This window comes from Arachis ipaensis, chromosome B07 (genome assembly GCF_000816755.2).
Source record: "Arachis ipaensis cultivar K30076 chromosome B07, Araip1.1, whole genome shotgun sequence".
Classification (NCBI taxonomy): domain Eukaryota; kingdom Viridiplantae; phylum Streptophyta; class Magnoliopsida; order Fabales; family Fabaceae; genus Arachis; species Arachis ipaensis.
In genome coordinates, this window is record NC_029791.2 from 101483569 (window position 1) to 101507307 (window position 23739).

General features: G+C 36.8%; 1 long non-coding RNA gene across 1 annotated transcript in view; it reads right to left on the minus strand.

Moving 5' to 3' along the window:
- LOC110264296 overlaps positions 1-5655 on the minus strand; it is a 12048-nt gene extending 6393 nt beyond the window's left edge. The window contains exon 1 of the long non-coding RNA XR_002350202.1: positions 5644-5655. This is a non-coding gene — a long non-coding RNA (uncharacterized LOC110264296). The remainder of the gene's footprint in view (positions 1-5643) is intronic.

The following is a 23739-nucleotide window of genomic DNA, read 5'->3' on the forward strand; positions in this document are numbered from 1 at the left end:
CTCTGGATACTCATTTCTCTTGAGTTTGAAAGGGACCTCGGGGATCACCTTCTTCTTGGCCACAACATCATAGAAGTGGTCTTGATGAGCTTTGGAGATGAATCTTTCCATCTCCCATGACTCAGAGGTGGAAGCTTTTATCTTCCATTTCCCTTTTCTAGAGGATTCTCCGGTCTTAGGTGCCATCAATGGTAATGGAAAAACAAAAAGCTTATGCTTTTACCACACCAAACTTAGAATTTTGCTCGCCCTCGAGCAAGAGAAGAAAGAATAGATGAAGAAGAAGAAGAAAATATGGACGAGAGGAGGGAGAGGTGTATTCGGCCAAGAAGAGAAGAGAGGGTTGTGTGGTGTGAAAATGAGGAAGAATGGAGGGCTATATATAGGGAAGGGAGGGGGGTAAGGTTCGGCCATAAGGGTGGGTTTTGGGTGGGAAATTGATTTTGAATTTTGAAGGTAGGTGGAGTTTATGAGGTAGGTTTATGGGGAAGAGTGGATGATGTGAGTGGTGAAGTGGTGATAGGGAAGAGAGATTGAGGTGATTGGTGAAGAGTTTTGGGGAAGAGTGTTTATTGGGAAGAGAGGATGAACATTGAGAAGAGGGAAGAGAGTGAGTGGAGGTAGGTGGAGATCTTGTGGGGTCCACAGATGCTGAGTTGATCCTGTGGGGTCCACAGATCCTGAGGTGTCAAGGAATTGCATCCCTGCACCAATTAGGCATGTAAAATGCCTTTGCATGCAATTCTGGCGTTTAAACGCCGAATTGATGCTTGTTCTGGGCGTTCAATGCCCAGATGCAGCATATTTCTGGCGTTGAACGCCAGCCAGATGCTTGTTTCTGGCGTTCAGCACCAGCTCTTCTTCACTGTGCATTTCTGGCGTTTGAACGCCAGGATGCTGCTTGTTTCTGGCGTTCAACGCCAGAAACATGCTCTATTCTGGCGTTGAACGCCAGACAGATGCTCCTTACTGGCGTTTAAACGCTAGTGAGATCCTCCTCTAGGGTGTGATTTTTCTTCTGCTGTTTTTGATTCCGTTTTCAATTTTTATATTTATTTTGTCACTCCACATGATCATGAACCTAATAAAACATGAAATAACAATAAAAATAAATTAAAATTAGATAAATAAAAATTGGGTTGCCTCCCAACAAGCGCTTCTTTAATGTCAATAGCTTGACAGTGGGCTCTCATGGAGCCTCACAGATGTTCAGAGCATTGTTGAGACTCCCCAATACCAAACTTAGAGTTTGGATATGGGAGTTCAACACCAAACTTAGAGTTTGGTTGTGGCCTCCCAACACCAAACTTAGAGTTTGACTGTGGGGGCTCTGGTTGACTCTGTTTTGAGAGAAGCTTACTGTGCCTCTTTTCCATGTTTACAGAAGGATGTCCTTGAGTTTTAAACTCAAGGGAGTCCTCATTCAATTGAAGGACTAATTCACCTCTGTCAACGTCAATCACAGCTCTTGCTGTGGCTAGGAAGGGTCTTCCAAGGATGATGGATTCATCCTCATCCTTCCCAGTATCTAAGACTATGAAATCAGCAGGGATGTAAAGGCCTTCAACCTTTACTAACACGTCCTTAAAGAGGTTCAATGGAATCTCTATGGTCTCTAGATGAGTCTCAGATTCCTTTGGTTCCTCAGAGGGAAACTCCTTATTGATCACTGTACGTCCCAGGAGGTCTTCCTCCTTGGGATTCACGTCCTCCCCTTCCTTCTTGGATTCAGCCATGATGGTTATATCAATGGCCTTGCACTCTCCTTTTGGATTTTCTTTTGTATTACTTGGGAGAGCACTAGGAGGGGTTTCAGTGATCTTCTTACTCAGCTGGCCCACTTGTGCCTCCAAATTTCTAATGGAGGACCTTATTTCATTCATGAAACTCACAGTAGCCTTAGATAGATCGGAGACTAAGTTTGCTAAATTAGAGGTATTTTGTTCAGAGTTCTCTGTCTGTTGCTGAGTGGATGATGAAAAAGGCTTGCTATTGCTAAACCTGTTTCTTCCACCATTATTAAAGCCTTGTTAAGGCTTTTGTTGATCCTTCCATGAGAGATTTGGGTGATTTCTCCATGAGGGGTTATAGTTGTTTTCATATGGTTCACCCATGTAATTCACCTCTGCTATTGCATGGTTCTCAGGATCATAAGCCTCTTCTTCAGCAGATGCCTCTTGAGTACTGTTGGATGCAGCTTGCATTCCATTCAGACTCTGAGAAATCATATTGACTTGCTGAGTCAATATTTTATTCTGAGCCAATTTTGCTGCATCAGAGAAACTAATTGAGGTTTCAGCTCAAAATTGTTTGCTCCAATGGTGGGAATGGAGATGCTTCTTCCATGTAAATTGGAATTAGGTGCAGTAAAGTCACCAAGCATCCTCCTTGCATTATTATTATTTTCGGCTGCCATCTTCTCTTCTTGTTCAAAAATTTTTGAAAGGTGCTTGCTGGATTGTTGTAATTTAGTTTCTCTTAGTTTCCTCTTCAGAGTCCTTTCAGGTTTTGGATCTGCTTCAACAAGAATATTCTTGTCCTTGCTCCTGCTCATATGAAAAGGAGGGAACAGAAAAATAATAATAGGGATCCTTTTTACCACAGTATAGAGGTCCCTGTGTGAGTAAAAGAAAAGAAGAAGAAAAGAATGTAATGTAAGGAAAGAAACACAAGGGTGAGGAGAGCAGAGATGTGAGATGAAGAGAAGTGTTAGTAGATGAATAAATAAATAGAAGGAGATGAAAGAGAAAGAGAATTTTCCAAAATTATTTTTGAAAAATGGTTAGTGATTTTCGAAAATTAAAAGAAGAAATAAATTAAAATTGAATTTTGAAACAATTAGTTAATAAGAAAGAATTTTTGAAAAAGAGGGAGATATTTTCGAAAATTAGAGAGAGAGAGTTAGTTGGGTAGTTTTGAAAAAGATAAGAAACAAACAAAAAGTTAGTTAGTTAGTTGAAACAAATTTTGAAAATCAATTTTGAAAATATAAGATAAGAAGTTAGAAAAGATATTTTAAAATCAAATTTTTGAAAAAGATATGACTTTGAAAAAGATAAGATAAAAAGATATTTTTGAAAAGATATGATTGAAATTAGTTTTGAAAAAGATTTAAATTTTAAAATCACAATTAATGACTTGACTCACAAGAAATCACAAGATATGATTCTAGAACTTAAAGTTTGAATCTTTCTTAACAAGTAAGTAACAAACTTGAAATTTTTGAATCAAAACATTAATTGTTGAAGATATTTTCGAAAATTATAATATAGAATGAAGAAAAAGATTTTTGAAAAATATTTTTATAATTTTCGAAAATAAATAAGAAAAATGAAAAAGATTTGATTTTTTGAAAAAGATTTTGAAAAAGATAAGATTTTTAAATTGAAAATTTGGTTTGACTCATAAGAAACAATTGAATTTTAAAAATTTTGAAAAAGTCAATCCAAATTTTCGAAATTTATGAGAGAAAAAAGGAAAGATATTTTTTTTTTGGCTTTTGAATTTTTAAAGATGAGAGAGAAAAACATGAAAAATGATGCAATGCATGAAAATTTTAGATCAAAACAATTAATGCATGCAAGAATGCTATGAATGTCAAGATGAACACCAAGAACATATTTTTGAAAATTTTTATATGCAAAGAAAACATGCAAGACACCAAACTTAGAAATCTATAATGCTTAGACATTATGAATGCAAGAATGCATATGAAAAACAAGAAAAGACACAAAACAAGAAAAAATCAAGATCAAACAAGAAGACTTACCAAGAACAACTTGAAGATCATGAAGAACACTATGAATGCATGAATTTACGAAAAAATGTATAAAAATTTTAGAAAAAATGCAATTGACACCAAACTTAAAAATTGACTCAAGACTCAAACAAGCAACACAAAATATTTTTGATTTTTTATGATTTTATAATTTTTTTGTATTTTTCGAAAATTATTTGTGAAAAAGAAAAATAAGGATTCCAAAATTTTTAATATGAATTCCAGGAATCTTGCACTCTTAGTCTAAAGCTCCAATCTGAGGGTTAGACATGGCTTAATAGCCAGTCAAGCTTTAGCATGTAAATCAAGTGGATCTGGAACAGCAGCAAGTGGATTAGCAACAACTAGCTTGCTCTTGATAATGTTGGGTTGGAAGCCCCAGTCCAAATGAATTTAGACATGGCTTTACAGCTAGTCAGGCTTCAACATGTTTCATGAAACACTAGAATTCATTCTTAAAAATTCTGAATAATTTTTCGAAAACAAAAGAAAAAAAATATTTTTTTTTTGAAAGATTTTTTTTGAAAAATTTTTGAAAATAAAACAAAAAGAAAATTACCTAATCTGAGCAACAAGATGAACCGTCAGTTTTCCAAACTCGAACAATCCCCGGCAACGGCGCCAAATTGGTGCACGAAATTGTGATCTCAGGCAACGGCGCCAAAAACTCTGTACGCACGTCTTAATAAATCGTTTTTCATTCACAACTTCGATACAACTAACCAGCAAGTGCACTGGGTCGTCCAAGTAATAAAACCTTACGTGAGTAAGGGTCGATCCCACGGAGATTGTTGGTATGAAGCAAGCTATGGTCATCTTGTAGATCTCAGTCAGGCGGATATCAAATGGTTATGGAGTTTTCGAATAATAATAATAAATAAGCAGAAAATAAAGATAGAAATACTTATGTATATCATTAGTGAGAATTTCAGATAAAGCATATAGAGATGCTTTCGTTCTTCTGAACTTCTGCTTTCCTGCTGTCTTCATCCAATCAGTCTTACTCCTTTCCATGGCTGGCTTTATGTAAGGACATCAACATTGTCAATGGCTACTTTTCATCCTCTCTGTGAAAATGGTCCGATGCGCTGTCACTACATGGCTAATCATCTGGAGGCATCACCGTGGTCAATGGTTGCATCCTATCCTCTTGTGAAAATGGTCCAAATGCTCTGTCACAGCACGGCTAATCATCTGAGGTTCTCGATCATACTGGAATAGGATTCGCCGTCCTTTTGCATCTGTCACTACGCCAAGCACTCGCGAGTTTGAAGTTCGTCACAGTCATTCAATCCCAGAATCCTACTCGGAATACCACAGACAAGGTTTAGACTTTCCGGATTCTCATGAATGCTGCCATCAATCTAGCTTATTCCACGAAGATTCTGATTAAGAGATCCAAGAGATAATCATCCAATCTAAGGTGGAACGGAAGTGGTTGTCAGGCACGCGTTCGTGGGGGAATGATGATGATTGTCACGTTCATCACATTCATGTTGAAGTGCGAATGAATATCTTAGAAGCGGAATAAGTTGAGTTGAATAGAAAAATAGTAGTACTTTGCATTAATTCATGAGGAACAGCAGAGCTCCACACCTTAATCTATGGAGTGTAGAAACTCTACCGTTGAAAATACATAAGTGAAAGGTCCAGGCATGGCCGAATGGCCAGTCCCCAAAACGAGATCACAGGATCAAAAATACAATCCAGGATCTTCCAAAAGATCATAAGATGAAAATACAATAGTAAAAAGTCCTATTTATACTAAACTAGTTACTAGGGTTTACAGAAGTAAGTAATTGATGCATAAATTCACTTCCGGGGCCCACTTTGGTGTGTGCTTGGGCTGAGCTTTAGCTTTCCACGTGCAGAGGCTTCTTTTGGAGTTGAACGCCAGGTTGTAACGTGTTTCTGGCGTTCAACTCTGGTTTGTGACGTGTTTTTGGCATTTAACTCCAGACAGCAGCATAGAACTGGCGTTCAATGCCCTTTTGTGTTATCTAAACTCGGCCAAAGTATGGACTATTATATATTGCTGGAAAGCCCTGAATGTCTACTTTCCAACGCAATTGGAAGCGCGTCATTTTGAGTTCTGTAGCTCTAGAAAATCCACTTTGAGTGTAGGGAGGTCAGAATCCAACAGCATCAGCAGTCCTTCTTCAACCTCTGAATCTGATTTTTGCTCAAGTCCCTCAATTTCAGCCAGAAAATACCTGAAATCATAGAAAAACACACAAACTCATAGTAAAGTCTAGAAAGGTGAATTTAACATAAAAACTAATGAAAACATCCCTAAAAGTAACTAGATCCTACTAAAAACATACTAAAAATAATGCCAAAAAGCGTATAAGTTATCCGCTCATCAGTCACCCCCCAAAACCATGACCATAGACCCTTTTAGGTCACCTTTTTTTGAAAAAACGTGACCATAGCCTTTTTTTTGTCACTGTAAAAAACCGTGACCATAGACCCCTTTAAGTCACCCCCTAAAACCGTGACTATAGACCCCTTTAGGTCACCGCCCAAAACCGTGACCATAGACTCCTTTAGTTTACCCCCCAAAACCGTGACCACAGACCCTTTTAGGTCAGCCTTTCGAAAAATCGTGACCATAGACCATTTTTGGTCACTGTAAAAAACCGTTACCATAGACACCTTTAGATCACCCCCAAAACCGTGACCATAGACCCTTTTAGGCCACCCCCAAAACCATGAACATAGAACCCTTTAGGTCACCCCCCAAAACCGTGACCATAGACCCTTTTAGGTCACCCTTTTTTTGAAAAACCGTGACCATAGCCCCTTTTTGGTCACTGTAAAAAACCGTGACCATAGACCCTTTTAGGTCACCCCCAAAACCGTGACCATAGACTCTTTTAGGCCACCCCCCAAAACCGTGACCATAGACCCCTTTAGGTCACCCCCAAAACCATGACCATAGACTCTTTTAGGCCACCTTTTTAGTCACTGTAAAAAACCATGACCATAGACCCATTTAGGTTACCCTTCAAAACTGTGACCATAGACCCTTTTAGGTCACCCTTTTTTTAAAAAATGTGACCATAGGTACTCTATGGTGTCCCTTTCCAAAAAAAACATGACTATAACTTTTTTTTCGTCACCCAAAAAAACTGTGACCATAGAGGGTCTATGATCACGGTTTTTTACCGTGACCAAAAAAACCGTGGCCATAGACACAAAATGTTGTAGTGAGCGTATGATTGGTCGAACTTGTCAATCACCGATTTGCACAAGTCATAAACAATGAAAGCAGATCAGTTGTGAGTGTTTGTCTCTCAAATTAAATCATAAGATGTTTATCAGTTTTATTAATAGTAAAATTAAATTAATTTATTTCATTAATTTAATTATTATAAATATAGTGATAGTTATAGCATATATGTATTTGAATCCCGTAACAATGTTATTGGTGGAGAGATTATTGTGAAGTGTGAATTGAATTATGACGTATTAAAGAGTATGAAAGGAGCATAGTTATTAGACCCGGCTTGACCCGGCTAGTTCGATCGGAAATCCGGTTACTCGATTACTTGACTGGGTCGAGCCACTCGTTGAACCGGATGTGTATTGGATCCGTTCGAACTCAGTTAAACCCGACAAATTTTTATGGAACCTGGTGACCCGGCTGCTTAATATAACACAATCCGGGTTAAGTTTATTATTTTTTTCCTCCTTAAAACTTGAAACGGCGTCGTTTCAAAACCCCCATCTTCACTTTCAATAAAACCTTAATGGCCAAAGCTAAGACTGAGTGGAACCCCCCCAAACCCAGCAAGCCTCGTCTTTGTGCTCTCTCCCTCACTCACTGGCTCACATCCTCACCCTTACACTCGTCGCTCTCTTGTTTCTTCCCTCACCTCGACAGTCGTCACTCTCAGTCTCTCACAAACTCACTTCGTTTCTTTCTCAGTCTCTCACCTCGTCCCCTCACATCGGTTGTCGTTGCGGTCCCGTGCCCCTTCATTTGGTTCGTCAGCGGCAAAAGCAGACGGAACCAGTCAAGCAACAGCTGCTACCTCGGGTGTTGGTTGTCGTCATCTTGTGTCGCGCCAGTCGCGATGTCAGAATCAGTCAATCAGGTGATCTCCCTTCAAGTTCAAGTTTTCTACTCTATTCTTTCACTAGAATTGATGTTGAATCTGGTAATTGTTGCTGTTGTATTTGGTTTTAGAGTTTCTGAACTGGAGAGAATTTGAGTTAGAAACTTAGAATTGTTACTGAGTCTAGTTAATGTTACTGTTGTATTTTGGTTTTAGAGTTGTTGAACTTGAGGAAATTTGAGTTTGAACTTGAGAAAATTTGATTTAGGATTTAGGAACTTAGAATTATTATTGAATCTGGTTAATGTTGCTGTTGTATTTGGTTTTAGAGTTGTTGAACTTAAGAAAATTTGAGTTAGGAACTTAGAAGTGTTATTGAATGTGGTTCATATTGCTGTTGTATTTGGTTTTAGAGTTGTTGAACTTGAGAAAATTTGAGTTAGAATTGTTATTGAATTTGGTTAATATTTAGAGTTTAGAGTTGCTGTTCAACCTGAGATAATCTTTTTGTTGTTGGATAAGTGGATAACAGAGTTGAATACTTTGCTGGATAACCTGAGATAATCTTTTTATTACTAGATAAGTGGATAACAGTGTTGAATACTTTGCTAGATAACATGAGATAATTTTTTTGTTGCTGGATAATGTTTGAGATTTTGAGTTGAATACTTCCTGGATAATTTTTTTTGTTGCTGGATAATGTTTGAGTTGAATACTTGAATTTTGTTGATGGATAACGTTTGAATTGAATACTTTGGTGGTTGTTGCTGTGTTGTTGAAAAACTCACTTAGGTAAATTTTTGGTTGTTGAAAATCTTGTATTTTTTTTGCTAGAATTTTAAAAATGTTTTCATCTCAAACACCATGAGAAACGCCACCATCTCAAGAACAAGCATCATCATCAACTCCTAATCTTACCACTAAAAGAGTTTACAATAATAGAGGGAAGACTGATCTTGCTTGAGGTCACTCCTTAGACTTGATTTATCAATTGTGTTCTTCGTTCGCCCTTGTTGATTTAAATTGAGAATATATTTTGTACTAGAGACTACTTTATTATCTTTTTTTTAGATCTTTAGTTATGTTTAAAAATTGATATTAGATTATTAATATTTGCAAAGACTTGCATTTTAAGTTTTAATATATTATTTTAATTTTATTTATATAATTTTATATTTTTTAATTATGACTGGATTAACCGGATGAATTAGTGACCCACCGGTTAAACCAGTGACTCGATGACCCAGTCATATGACCGGATTGATTACCGGTTCGGTTCTGATAACTATGGAAAGGAGAGTATAGAGTAGTAAAGGGGATATGATTATGTGAAGATGAAGACCATCAACGACGATGCTTTTGCATAAGATCTTGACCCTCAAAGCCACCACAGCTCCGATAACCTTCTTACTTCTAACCCTCATCCCCGCCATCTGCGCAACTTCGATGCCACTGCCGCCAATCCCGCTGCTAAGGGCAAGAAGGAGAGGGAGAAGGAAAAGGAGAGCACCAAGCTCTCCATGCAATCACTAGCCGTATGCTTTCCGGTCTCTAGCAGTACGGGAACTTCCCTCTCCCAGCACGTGTTCGCTACACTCGCTGTAAAATAAATAAATAAATAAGGAAGATGAAATAAATATAAAATAAAGAAGTATAAATAAAAGATTCTAGTATTAATATTCTCTAATATTATTATCTCAATATAACTAAGATAATTCATATGTACATTTACTTTTTCATATGGTGATGAGCGTACCTATATATAGAGAAGTGTTTTACGCTAGTGTTGTGTGTTCTGTCTCAGACCATAATTTCCTATTTATATATATACAAAGATCACATTTTCATACTTCATTAAGTTTAGTCTATCTTGAGAACTCGAACCTTTCACTATTGAAAAAGGGAGCAGCTCATATAATAAAGTCATAATTATTAAATAGGCATCCATGTCACAACACTCTCCTTAGATGTCTATTTAGGATTATACCTCATTAAAATCTTATAAAAGAAAAACCAAATGAAAAAAAACTTTAATGAAGGAAAAAAAGTATAATATCCTTTGTGATGCGACTACCTCGTTAAAAACCTTATTAAGAAAAATCAATAAGGACAAAAACATAACCAAGGAAAAAAAATACAGCCTCTCACTCTTGTCAATATTATTTAACATCTCGAAATTGACGCACCTCCATCTGATGTACCAATCTTTCAAATTCGGATTTTGGAAGTGACTTTGTAAATAAATCTACCATATTATTATTTGAGCGAATCTGTTGGACATCAATTATTCTCTAATTTTTAAGGTCACGAGTGAAGAAAAATTTAGGAGAAATATCCTTTAAATTTGTTATATTGCCTTTGATATATCCACCCTTAAGTTGAGCAACATATGCTGTATTATCTTCAAACAGAATAGTTAGAGCTAGTTTTTGATCAATTAGTCCACATGATGATAGAATATATTTGATTAAGCTTCTGAGCCAAAACACTCGCAACTTGCTTTATGTATCGCTAGTATTTCAGCATGATTATATGATATTGCTGCTATCGTCTGTGTTGTGGACCTTCATGATATAATTGTATCACTATATGTGAATAGGTATCTTGTTTGAGATCTTCTTTTGTGTGGATCAAACAAATATCCTGCATCTACATAGCTAACTAATTATGACTTGGATTCATATGAAGATATCAAAAAATTTGTTTAATTCTATTCCAATATCTTTTGGTTGGAGAGGAACTATACTTTGCTAGTAAATTCACAGAAAAGGATATATCAAATCGTGTATTATTAGCAAGATACTTTAGTGTTTCAATGGCACTGAGATATAATACTCAAGACTAAAAGATATCTTCAAATTCTTCTTTAGGACAGAATTGATCTTTTTTCACATCTAAAGACCTTACGATCTTTGGAGTACTTAATAGATGTAACTTATCCATATAAAATCTCTTCAAGAACTTTTCTATGTAAGTTGTTTGATGAACAAAGATCCCATTTTTTGCATGTTTGATCTGCAAGTCGAGACAAAATTTAGTCTTTTCGAGATCTTTCATCTCAAACTCTTCTTTTAGAGCTTTTATAATTGTTGGAATCTCTTCAAGAATTCTAATGATATTTAAATTATTAACGTATATAACAATTATAATGAATCTAGATGAAAATTTTTTTATGAAAATACATGGGTAGATATCATCATTTTTTAATATCTTTTTTGCCAGTTACTCAGTAAGACGATTATACCACATTTATCCAAATTGCTTTATACCATATAAAAATTTTTGCAATTTGACTAAGTATAACCCTTGTGAATATTCGTTAGATGGTTTAGATATATTTAGTCCTTCAGAAATTTTTATATAGATATCATGATCTAATGATCCATATAAATAAGTTGTCACCACATCCATTAGATGCATACGTAATTTATGGTATACGGATAAACTGATCAAATAGCACAATGTTATTGTATCTACTATAGCAGAATATGTTTCTTCATAATCTTTACCAGGTCTTTGTGAAAAACCTTGTGCTATAAGTCGAGTTTTGTAGTGTACAACTTTATTTTTCTCATTTCGTTTTCTCTTAAATACCCATTTGTATCTAATAGGTTTTACATCTTTTAGTGTACGAACTACAGGTCCAAAGACTTCACATTTTGCAAGTGAGCCTAACTCAGCCTTCATAGCTTCTTCCCATTTTGGTCAATCATTTCTTTGTCGATCTTCTTCGACAGTTCTTGGCTCAAGATCCTTACTTTCATGCATGATGTGTAATGTCACATTATATGTGAATATTTCATTGACAATTATTTTATTTTAGTTTTATTTTTCTTCTGTAAAGACAAAATTTATCGAGATCTCATTATTTTCATAATTTTCAGAGTTTTCAGGACTTGAACGGCTTCTCACGTCAAAACTATATCAGAATTTTGGATAATTGCTGGTGTCCTTTCTATATCTTTATCTTTTTCAACAAGAGAACTATTTGTCTCGGTAATATCAAATAATGCGTCTCATCTTTTTCGAGGATTTTTATTTTTGGAACCAATTAATCTAATACACTTCTGGCATGTACTTGTTTCAGTAGCCATTTGTCCAACTAGAATATCAATTCGAATTGGATCATTTCCAACTAGTATGTAGGATTTAGTTATCCTCTTTGTATCGAAAAATGTATCAAGTAATTCATTTGCTATTCTTTGTAAATATATAATCTTTTGAACTTCTAGTTCACATTCTCCTGACCGTGGGTCTAGATGAATTAACGATGATGCATTCTAATTAAGTTCTTTCTCAAGTGGCTTATTTTCTCTCCCCAAACAAATTTTTTGATATCTTCATATGAATCCAACTCACAATTAGTTGACTATGTAGATATAAGATATTTGTCTTATCCACACATAAGAAGACAAATACAAAATACAAAATACAAGGTGGGAAGTGAATTGGAGCACCGTAGCTCAAGTTATAAGCAAAAGAGTGAGGAAGTGAATAGTATTTTCTCTCTTCCCTCTTCTCTCAACTCATGCAGCTGTAAGTGTGTGTGTTTATGAAGTTATGAGGCTGAAATAGCCTCACTTAAGGTTATATATATGTTGAGCTTGGGCCCAACTTGGATCCGGTCTAACCCATTAGCGTTTTTGACCCGTTTGGCCCAACTTTAGGCCAAACCTTTAGAATTAGCGCCCGATTTTCAACTTTAATTATTTTCTAAGTTTTTCTACAATTTTTATTATTCTCACGCAGTACCGGACAGAATTAAGCCGGTCCGGCTAATTTATCGGTACGCATTTTTATGCTATTTTTTGCAGAAAATTATATTTTCCAACTCAGAAAAATCTACTAAGACTAAATATCATATTTAAATTTTCTAATTAATATTCTAAATTTTCGGAACCTATTTTGCGCAATTAAATTAATTAATTAAGCGGTTAATTAATTACGATTCTTACATTCTCCTCACCAAATTAAAAATTTTGCCCTCAAAATTTGGTTTACCCATCGTCATTATTAAATGTTCCCTCAACTTAAACCTACCTCTCACCATTCATCTTTTCATTCCTCCATGTCAACTCAATTTCCTATTTATATCCTTTATTCTTATTCATAATGCCATATCTTAACCGACTTCAAGCCTATGATGTACTCATCCTTCTCACCCTTAGCTCCCTTCAGTCAACCTCCATATAACATCAGCTTTTCAATTCAATGTTCTCCAAATCTATCTTGCAAACCAACTTATCCATTACCATCTATGCACAAATCCAATTACACCTATAATCATCTCCAAAACTGATAAACCCCGATTTCATGGTCTATCTTGTGCTTATTTTGGGGGATTTTATCACCTTTTTCCACATTTATTCAATGAAATAGCATGGTTTTGTAATTCTCCCTTAATTTATGCTTAAATGTAAAAACATGCTTTTTAGGCCTTAAATTGGTGATTTTAATTCACCTTAATTCCATTCGATGCCTTGATGTGTTTGTTGAGTGATTTCAGGTCCATAAGGCAAGTATTGGATGGAAGAAATGAGGAGGAAAGCATACAAAGTGGAGAATGCATGAAGAAACAAGGATTAGGAATGCATCAATGGGCGCGCACGCGCGAAAGTGGTTTTACATAGGTACGCGCACGCGTACATGCCGCATCCGCGCGGATGAAGAATTTGCCAATTGACGCGCACGCGCACATGGCGTGTACGCGCCGATACCAGCACGTGACTCACTTAAAGGCAAAATGCTGGGGGCGATTTCTGAGCTACCCAGGCCCAAATCCAACTTGTTTTTTAGTGTATTTCATGCAGAATTGAAATCCAAGCTAGGGGGAGCAATTGTTTGAAGTGTTAGCATCATGTAGTTTAGTTTCTAGAGAGAGAAGCTCCCTCTTCTCTCTAGAATTAGGGTTCTTAGGATATTTCCATCTTAGATCTAGGCTTAATTCCATGTTCTCATCTTATTTTTTTTATGATTTCTTGTTCCTACTACTTGATTCTCTTAGTTTTCATGTTAATTTCTCTTTTATGTTTCTTTTGTGATGATGAACTCATGTAGGATTTGATTTACATTTAATGAAATTTAATGTTTGATGTTCTTTTTATTGTTGATTTGAGTTGTGTTCTTACTTTTCTTGCAATTGGTAGTTGGTAGACTTTATTGATTCTTGCAATTTATGATGTTTACTTTTATTGCACTCTAGATGTTTGATGAAATGTTTTCTTTAGTTTTTGAGTAGTTCTCTTGACTCTTAGCCTAGGCCAAGGGAATTGAGTGATCTTGAGTCATTGGGTCTCATTGAATTGGTGATTTGAGAACTCTTGGTGATCAATTTGATACTCATTGACACTAACCCACTACTAATCTAATTAGTAGATAGGCTGGGACTTATGGGTTGATGTGATCAAGCCTATTTGACTTACTTCAAGCTTAGGAGTAGATATCACGTACTTAAAGCTTTTGGAAGTAGACTTAATGGGTTGGACCCTCATAATTATCAATATTTGATTTGTAGACAAGGATAGTGATCTCAATTACCTATGTCTAGCCAAGAGTATTTTTTCTTTATTTTATTAGTTCTTGTCATTTTACTTTCTTGTCATTTAATTTTTCTTGGCATTTATTTTCTTGCAAAAATATGAAAACCAACCCCTTCATAGCCAATAATTACCACTTCATTGCAATTCCTTGTGAGACGACCCGGAGTCTAAATACTTCGGTTAATTTTCATTGGGATTTGTTACTTGTGACAACCAAATTTAATTTGATTTGAGGATTGACTATCGGTTTGGACTATACTAACAACGTAAATATTTTGTGGAATTCCGAACCGGTGTAAATCCTTGCATCAAAAACCTACCCCGAATCAATCTAATCTTATAACCACAATTAAACTTAGTTTCTTAGAATTTTTACTTATATTAACCCACTAAACTCTGCAAGTATTCAAGCCTAAGATATGTCTAGTCACCATTCTACTACCTCTATTCACAACTATCACGTGGCATTGCATTCCACAAGCTTCTACTGTGCTACTCTAATTTTCAGCAACTAATTAATTAGCTAGTCCAATTGTTCAATCAAGTCATACATCATTATCGTATTACAAAACCTAGGCATACTTCTGAACTTCCTCAACTTGACCCAAATAAGGTTTACGCTCATTCTAAGACTAGGTCATAACTTAGTGCCTTATAGCATCTCTATGCCTAACTCAAGGTCTTATTAAATCCTCAATCTCAGTAATTATATACCTAGGACCTCAACAACAACTAGGGTACCTACACAGGTTATCCATCTTTAAGTGTTACACTATAGCTCGACATACTAAACAACCAATGAATTTTCACTTATCATAACTACAATCAAATGCCACTCAATGTCAATCTCAATCAAAATTCAAGCCTAAATTCATGCCCACATATTTTTATCCTTTTCTACTTGCCTCTGCGCTTAAATAATTTACCAGGTGCCAAATATTTTATCAATCATCCTAAAATCTACACGTAAAAATCAAAATCAAATGTGGATATCTCTAGGTGGTAATTTAACTCAAAATCATAGTCCTTTAGTAGTTTCATCCATCTCCATAAAGGTAGTTTCCTCCTCGCTTCACATCTTCAACACCAGCACAAATGCAGCAGGCTCCACATCGTGAGTCAGAGAATCCACTTCGTACGGCCTCAACCGTCGTGACGCATAAACCACTACATCCTAATGTTACATCGAAACACACTCCAAAATTTCCAACGAAGCGTTATTATAGATCCCAACTGGTTCATGGGGTTCCAGCAACACCAACATTGGCTTTGTAGTCAATCTTTCTTTCAAGATTTTGAGGAATTTTTCTCACAATTTGACGTATGTGCCAACGGGGCATCCTTGTGTGTCAATTTAGGCATAGGTAACGTCATTACAAAAGCAAGGCTTCACAACTCCTCGTGATATGCACGCTCACAACTCCCGTCCTTTATGTTCATAATTCATGTCCTAAGGAACTAACATATCGATGGTTGCGTCTAAGGATCACATGCGACGTCAAAATGAGCTCAAGTTATCTGAAGGGATGCCAAGCTCAAAAGAGAGTAAACAATTCGAATGGCACCCGTACAAAATTAAAAAGATACATTGTGTTGAGATCAGATGAGGTTATAAAAAATAAGAAAATACACCAGAAAGAGAATTAGAGTGAACATCAAGAAAATAATTCCAAATGAAGAATCTTTGGGGGAAACAATAGAGCACATTGAATCAAAATATGTCTCTACTGATTTTTTTTTAAATCACAAGTCCGTGATTAAAGATGGTTCATCGCAACAGTAATCTTCCTCACACTTGATTGGTTCGAAACAAGTTTAGGCTCACGTCAAGGAGTACGAATTTCGTGCAAGGAAAGATGCAAGCAAGGGTTTGGTTTAGAAAACGTTCAAATTAATTATCAAGAAGGATCGCAGGATAAAGTACTTCAACGCGGATTACAAAAGAAAGACAGATCAAGTCATAAGCATTTATTGGTAATCTCTCTCGTATTAGGTCTCCCATTGCCATCCTCCTTTACCCTTATCTTATGGTAGCCGGATCTTAAATCAATTTTTGAAAACACTCCAGCTCTTTGTAACTAATCCATTAAATCATCTATCCTCGGCAACAGATACTTGTTCTTCACAGTCACTTTGTTCAACCATCGGTAATCCACGCAGAGTCACATTCACCGCCAAGAGTATATAACCCTCAACTACAACTGTCCCTCCTTCCACGAAGTGTTCTGCTACTTAATATCGCCAACCTAATTCAAGTCGTTAAAGTACTTCATCTTTAATAATTCTACCTTGTCAGTGCTCCCTCACGCCTTCTGCTGTGTCACTCTAATTAGTTGTCACAAAGAATTTGAATCGCTTGGCTGTGTCCACTAGAATTATCTTCTCCCATTGGTTCCTCTGGCGCTAAGTTTGGCCAGCCCTAACGGCAACGTTCCATAAAATAAAGTTAAGCTAAACTCTGGTCCTAAGCCTGACGTTCAATCTGATATTCCTAGTTCTAAATCTTTGTCCCCATCATAAGTTAGTAAGGAGGGTCGAGTTACAACCTCCTACAAGTGATTAAAACTCGGTTATCGATTTTTATGGTTACCTCAAATTAGAGATCCTTAACCCTGTCGTTGAGACCGGCCCGCACCCTGGTCCTTCCTGGAAGGACAACGTATGGAGATATGCCCTGACAATCCGCAGTGGTAACATCCATTGAACCTAGCCATGCATGACATTTTCGGATGGTATCCTCCAGATCTAGGGCACCTTAACTCCTCTTGTTGAGCCCATGTCTAATTACCTTCCCCTCTCGCCTGGTGATACTGGTTGATGAGTGGATATTTTATACACTTTTTGGCATCATTTTTATATAGTTTTTTAGTAGTTTTTATTTAGTTTTTATTAACTTTTTATAGGTTTTAGCGTTAAATTCACATTTTTTTATTCTACTATGAGTTTTTATATTTTTGTACAATTTCAAGTATTTTCTGGCTAAAATTGAGGAGCTAGAGCAGAAGTCTAATTCGAAGACAGAAAAAGCAATGCAGATGTTGTCTGGATCTGACCTACCTACACTTGGAAGAGTTTTTCAGGAGCTACAAAAGTCCAAATGGAGCGCTCTCAATGGCTATGGAAAGCTGACTTCTAGAGCTTTCCAACAATATATAATAGTTTATACTTTGCTTCGGATTAGAAGGCCCAAAACTGGCATCCAATGCCAGCTCCCTGCCCCCTTCCAGGCATCTAGCGCCCAAAAGAGCAGAGACCAATATACAAACGCCCAAAGGGGACCCTTTGCTGGCGTTCCACACCCAGAGATCTCAAAGTACATGGATCTCATCAAAGCTCATCCCAAACACTTACCAAGTAGACCCCAGAAGTGGATTTTAGCACTAAATAGACTGTTTTACCCTTACTAGTCATTTGTTTAGTATCTAAGGGATTATGTTTATCTAATTCATACCAGGAATCACCATCTTCGCCCATCATAAATGTTTTTACTTTAGTATGAGTTTCTAAACCTCCTAGGTTGAGGAGAGGAGCCCTACTGAGTCCTATGAATTAATAAAAGTACTATTGTTTCTTCTTCGATCCGTGTTTGATCTATCTCTAAGATATATAATCCGATCTTCATCGTGGTGAATAGGATGATCTGACCAATTAGATCTATTCATCACATTAAGATGAATGTGCCTGACAAACACCCGTGTCTAATTGGGTTCGTGTGAATATGTGACTGGAAAGCACGAGCCAACAGCTATGTCTATGCATCTCTCAGACGGTTAATCCACGACTTCATTGGGGACTTCTTGAGACACCAGTTCAGCTGATTTCCAAGGAGATCAGGGTTTCCATTGGATAGGCTAGAATCCTAAGAAGCAGCATCCTCTGATCTGGAAGATTCAACCTTGTCTGTGGGATTTTGTGTAGGATCGCCAAGAGAATGGACTGCTATGCGCTTCACCCTTCGTCAGATTGGATGACCACGGCCAATGGCGTTCAATCTGTAGCAGAGGATATCAATGACCATGGCCCATGGCATTGATCACATACAGCTTGCCATAGAAGAAGATCATTCACAAGCAAAGAAGAAAGTAGTACCGGAGTTAATTCAGAAAGACAACGCAACTCCAATCCTTAACCTTATTCCTATTAGTATTTTCTACCTCTTTTTCTTTATTCCTCCATTAAATAGTTTCTCTTTATAAATGAAAACATATAAACCTTCTGATTTGCCTGACTAACACCTGCAAGATAACCATAGCTTGCTTCAAACCACAATCTTCGTGGGATTGACCCTGACTCGCTCAGGTATTACTTGGACGACCCAGTGCACTTGCTGGTACAACAGTACAAAAGTGTGGGGATCGTACGCACCAAGTTTTTGGCGCCGTTAGCGGGGATTGTTGAGTTTAGACAAACTGACGGATTGTCTTGCTCCCTAGATCAGGTAATTTTTATTTTATTTGAGTCTTTTAATTTTTGTTTTCTTCTTTTTATTTTTCAAAAAAAAAATTAAAACTTTTTCAAAAATATTTTTCTTCTCTTTGTTCAATCTTTGATATTTTTTAAGCCTCTTTGTTTGTGTTCTTGTTGAGTCCTTTATTTTTATTTTCTTCTTCTCTATTTTTTTCAAAAAATTTAAAAAGCTTTTCAAATTTTTTTATTTTCTTTGTTTAATCTTTGTTCTAAATTTGAGTCTTTTGTTTTTGTTCTTGTTGAAATTTTTGTTTTCCTTGACTCCTTCTTTCAAAGAAATTTAAAAAAATAGTTTCTTTGTTTAAATCTTGTGTCAAGTCTTTAAGTTTGGTATTTTCTTGTTATTTTTCTTTTGTTTTTCGAAAATTTTGTTTTGGTTTTCTAAAAATTTTAAGTTTGGTATTCTTTTTATATTCTTGTGTTCTTTGAGTCTTTGAGTCTTATTCTTTGTGTTCTTGTTAGTATTCAAAGTGTTCTTGAGTCTTAGTTGTGTTTTTATCTTAAAATTTTTAAGTTTGGTGTCCCTTTGTGTTTCCCTCCAAAATTTTCGAAAATCAAGGGTGCTAGATCTAAAAATTTTAAGTCTTGTGTCTTTTACTTGTTTTTCTTTTTCATCATAAAATTAAAAAAAAAATATATATTTCTAACTTAAATTTAACCATATTTTTCAAAATTAACCATAAAAATTCAGATTTTGATTTTAAATTTTTATCTTATTATATCTTTGTTGTCAAGTTTTCAAAAATCAAATCTTTTCAAAATTCAAAAATATACTCTTATCTTTTTCAAAATCAAATTTCAAAATCTTATCTTTTTCTAAATTCAAACTTTAATTTCAAATCTTCACTTATCTTATCTCTTATCTTATTTTAAATTAAAATCTTTTCTTAATTAATATCTTATCTTCTCTCTCTTCTTTTTCAAAACTACCTAACTAACTCCTCTCTTCCTTAATTTTCAAAAACTATCTCTCTTCTTCTCTTTCTTCTTTTTCAAAACTATCTGACTAACTCTCATCTCTCTTAATTTTCGGAAACTTCTCCCTCTTCTCTCTCTTCTATTTTCGAAAATTCACTAACCAATTTTAAAATATTTTTAAATTATTAACCATAATTTTTGAAAATTAATTAAATAATAAATAAAATAAAAACAAAAAATTATTTTGATTCTTATTTACTTTTTCTATTTATACTGCTCTTCTTCTCACATCCATATCATTCTTCTTCTTCCCCCTTTGTATTCTTCCTTCTCATCTTCTATCTCTTAGTTACTTCAATCCACTATTTTCAAAGTATTCTTTTTCTATTTCTTTTATTTCTTTTCTGTCTTCTTCATCTTTCTTCACATCTCACTCTAAGGAGGAGCTTCTTGCCTATTGCTACATAAATTTTTCTTCTTTTTCTTTCTTTTATTTTCTTCTTATTTATGACCAGGAACAGGGATAAAGAACCCTCTTGACTCCTAATCCTGAACCTGAGAAGACTCTAAGGAGGCGGCTACATCAAGCTAGAGCACAACACTTCGGAAGAGACCTTTTAGAAAGTTTTGAATAAGAAACAAAGGACATGGCCGAACCATAAGAGGAGCCCAGAAAGGTTCTTGGTGACCTCACCTTGCCTACCTCTAACTTTTATGGCAGGAGCTAGCATTGCTGTACCTGCCATTGAAGCTAACAATTTTGAGCTTAAGCCTCAGTTAGTATCTCTTTTACAGCAGAATTGCAAGTTTTATGGACTTCCAATCAAAGATCCACATCAGTTTTTAGCTGAGTTCTTACAGATCTGTGATACTGTAAAGACTAATAGAGTTAATCCTAAAGTCTACAAGCTGATGCTCTTTCCCTTTGCTGTAAGAGACAGAGCTAAGTTATCTTGACTCTTGGGAAAAGCTGGTTAATGCTTTTCTGGCTAAGTTCTTTCCTCCTCAAAGGATGAGCAAGATTAGAGTGGAAGTTCAAACCTTCAGACAAAGAGAAGGTGAATCCTTCTATGAAACTTGGGAAAGATACAAGCAGCTGATCAGGAGATGTTCTCCTGACAAGCTCTCAGAGTGGTCCATCATAGGCGTGTTCTATGATGGCTTGTTTGAGATATCCAAGATTTCCTTGGATAGCTCTGTAGGTAGATCCCTCCACTTGAAGAAAACACCTACAGAAGCAAGAGAACTCATTGAAATAGTTGCTAACAACCAGTTTATGTACACTTCTGAGAGAAATTTTGTAAACCATGGAATCTCTTAGAAGAAAGAAGTTCATGAAGTTGAGACCCTGAATGCCATCTTGGCTCAGAATAAGATCTTGACCCAACAGGTCAACATGATCTCTCAACATCTAACTGGGATGCAAACTGCAGCAGGCAGTACTCAAAAAGCTTCTCTTGAAGAAGAAGCTTATGATCCTGATGAAAACACTTACAACCCTTCATGGAGGAACCATCCTAACCTCTCATGGAAGGATCAACAGAAACCTCAGCAAGGTTTCAATAACAATCAAGGTAGTAAGAACCAGAATAGGTTCAACAATAGACCACCATTACCATCTTCTCAAGGGAACATGGAGACCTCTAAGTAGAGCATTTCTGACTTAGCCATTCTGGTCTCCAGCCTCACTAAGACCACCCACAGTTTCATAAATGAAACAAGGTCCTCCATTAGAAATTTGGAGGTACAGGTTGGTCAATTGAGCAAGAGGATCCCTGAGATTCCTCATCAAACTCTTCCTAGTAATACTGAGGTTAATCCTAGAGAAGAGTTCAAGGCCTTAACCAAGGAAGACATGGCCGAATCAGAGGAAATTGGGAAGGCGTTCAACGCCCATAATGGCAGCACGCCTGGCATTAAACGCCAGTGAGGAACCCCCCACTGGGCGTTTGTGCCCATCCTGGCAGAAAAGCTGACGTTGAACGCCAGTCAGGGAGCACTGGCTGGGCATTCAACGCCCAAACATACAGGCTTCCTGGCATTCAACACCCAACCATGCAGCCATTCTGGCGCTGAACGCCAGTAAGGAACCCTTCACTGGGCGTTCAACGCCCACTATCCCAGGAAAGCTGGCATTGAACGCCAGCAAGGACATCCCTGCTGGGCGTTCAACGCCTAGAATGCTAGAGGGACCGGCATTTAACTCTAGTCAGGGTGGACAACAAGGGTGTTCAACACCCAAAGAGCTATCAGAGCTAGCATTGAATGCCAGTGAAAGCACACTCTTTGAGTGCTTAAACCCCACTCAAGAACTCTCTAGCCTAGAACCAAAGGAAACCATAAAGACAATTGAGGTTCTTTTGAATGCACTTTTGCAGTGCATGAGTTCTGATGACTGCTCATCCTCAGATGACGATGAAGACACTAGGAAAGAGCAAGTTGCTCGTTTTCTAGGAGCTCTAATGAAGTTGAATACCAAGATATTTGGTACAAAGCCTCTAGAGGAAGAACCTCCACTGTTCACCAAAGAACTCCATGCTTTGGTTCAGCAAGAGCTACCTTAGAAGCTTCCAGATCCTGGACGCTTTCTAATTCCTTGCACCATAGGCACTATGACCTTTGATAAGGCTCTGTCTGACCTAGGGTCAAGCATTAACCTCAAGCCAGTCTCTGTAATGGAGAAGCTGGGCATCATTGAGGTGAAAGCGACCAACATCTCACTAAAGATGACAGATAAGACCATGAAGAAGCCACATGGCTTAGTAGAGGATGTCTTGGTCAAAGTTGAAAACCACTACATCCCTTCAAACTTTATTGTCTTGGACATAGGAGAGGATGAGGATGACTGTGTCATCCTTGGAAGACCCTTCTTAGCTACTGCATAAGCCTTGATTAATGTAGCTAAGGGAGAAATAGTTTTCCAAATAGGAGAGGACTATATCTTATTCAAGATGTCCAATCCCAATTCTCCTTCTGATAAGAAAGAGAAAACTGTGTAACACCTAGTGTGCCAACCTTCTCTTTCTGTGCAAAACTTTACAGAGCCCCCAGACATCAATTCTAAGTTTGGTGTTGGGCAGCCATCAACAAGCTCTAAGCACAAAGGTACTAAAAAGAAAATACCTAAAGACTGGAGGGACAAGAAAATCCCAACTAAAGGCCTCTCACCTGGCATGAGAGTTGTCTTGTCATGTCTCTAGAGCTCATTCATGAGAGGATAGGAAGAAAATTCACTGTAAGGGGCAAAAATCTGATCCCATACTCACCTCCGTATGAAGCTAAAGGTCAAGGTAGTGACATTAAAGAAGCACTTGTTGGGAGGCAACCCAACCTTACTCAACTATATTTATTTTTTTGTTTTTGTTTTTCTTTCAGTTGTTAGATGATAATCCACTATTTTATGATTTATCTTGTGCTCAATTGAGTGTTTTTATCAATTCTTCACCCACTTATTGATAAGAAATGGCATGGTTTTACAATTCTTTCCTTATTTTATGATATATATGAAAACATGTTTCCTATGCCTTAAAAATAATTATTTTAATTATCCTTTATTACAATTCGATGCCGTGATCTGTGTGTTAAGTATTTTCAGGCTTCATAGGGCAGGAATGGCTTAGAGGACAAAAAGGAAACACGCAAAAATGGAAAGAACACACAAAAATGGAGTTTTGAAGAAAATGGCAGCGACACGCACGCATAGACGACGCGGACGCGTGCCTAGCGAAAAATGGCAGCGACGCGCACGCACGGACGACGCAAACACGTGCCTAGGCGTAGAGCACAAACGACGTGAATGTGTGACTGACGCGTACGCGTGACAAGGAAAAACTCCAAATGATGCGCACGCGTGACCCACATGCACGCGTGACGGACGCCACGTGCAGGAAATTGCAGAAAATGCTCCCAGCGATTTCTGGGCCCTTTTTCGACCCAAATCCAAGCCCAGAAACACAGAATAGAGGCTGGAGAATAA